Source organism: Macadamia integrifolia, chromosome 7 (genome assembly GCF_013358625.1).
Source record: "Macadamia integrifolia cultivar HAES 741 chromosome 7, SCU_Mint_v3, whole genome shotgun sequence".
Lineage (NCBI taxonomy): Eukaryota > Viridiplantae > Streptophyta > Magnoliopsida > Proteales > Proteaceae > Macadamia > Macadamia integrifolia.
The window spans coordinates 5,355,771-5,357,324 of NC_056563.1; positions in this window are offsets into that span (position 1 = coordinate 5,355,771).

Genomic DNA, 1,554 nt, shown 5'->3' on the forward strand with positions numbered 1-1,554 from the left:
GGTGAGGTAAGGAGTAGTATCAGAGTGGCTTGGTTATTGATAGACCTCTCCTTATTCATTCTATAAGATGTGGTTGGAGTGTGTGTATTAAGATAGACTTAACTTTTTTTTTTTTTTTTAAATTCACTTTATGCCCTAAAAATCATGAAAAATATCAACGATAGCTTGGATAGTTTGGACATCATGAATCAGATGGCCCATCAAAATAAAAAGATATCATCAACGAAAACTAAATAAATAATATCAGTGATAGTCCACATGATCTTGATAGACTAAGGGTCCACATGATCTTGATAGACTAAGGCACTGCTTGATAACGCTTTTGTTGTTTTGTGTCTAGAAACAATAGAAATGGCTTTTCACATCTACAAAGGCAAAAATGAATTTTTTGGTGTTTGATAAATCTATTTTTTGAAACTCTTTTAGCAGATATAATGCCACTAAAAAACCCAATAGTATCATCGGATTTTCAATTCGGTTGCTTCTTTTTCGGTTAAAATAGTTGAGATTTATCGGGCACAACAAATTTTTTTTTTTCTCCAATTCATTTCTAGAAATGACCAAACAAGTCCGATTTGTTTCGTCAAAGTTGTTTCTAAAATTATAAATAGGCATAAATTTTGATTTATGTTTCTAGAAATGGGTGAAACGGAACAACTTTATCAAATGCTTTTTGAGCTGTTTTTCCATTTATAGGAAAAAAAAAAAAACACACACACACAAAAACGAAAGTGGTCAAACGATGCCTAAGTTTTAATCTAGGGTTTTATCTCGTCTTTCTTTCTCAGCTCACAAAACTTTGCCAGCATTCTTTTTTTCTTAGATACTTCTTCCCTTTCTTTTCCTTCAACATTCTTTTTTTCTTAAATCTCATTCCTCTCTTAGTATGTGCCAAGTCCTCGGACAAAGAAGATGAATTTTTTTAGAAAGATCATAATAGAAATAGATTCTCAAGAACATTCAAATTCGTGGCAAGAAACTCTCACCTAGATCCCTAACACAAAAAGCATCAAATCTCACTTGTTTACACAACAAGACAATAGAAAATATATATACGCCTTCAAGTTGGATTGATCCATCGAGTCATGGCTAGTTGGACTATATTATATCCAAACAAAATTTTATTCAGGTCACTACTAAAATATGTCAAAATGGGTCAAGAATTTTTACGTTCTTGATTGAGGGGCATCGACTTGGAGATTAAAGGTTTCCCTTTCCAGTTGATGGCAAAACATCCTTACTGGATTGCTACAGCTATAATATCGGAGGATTTATCCGTAACCTTCGATTAAATGACAATCTTGAAATGACCAGAATGCCATCCAAAGAAATACAGTAACCGGCGTAAGAGAAGGGTAAACAGAAAGAAAGAAAAGTTAAAGCAATATAAATAGAGGGCTCGGCCTGATATCCTAAACACATTATTTTGAGGCTTTCAGGGAGATGGGATGTTTCTAAGGGTGGTTGCCCCTCTCTGAAATTTGAGAATTTTCTCAAATGAGAGCCGATGATTCTCTAAAACTCAACAGCCCTTCCCTCTTCTACCAAAAAAAA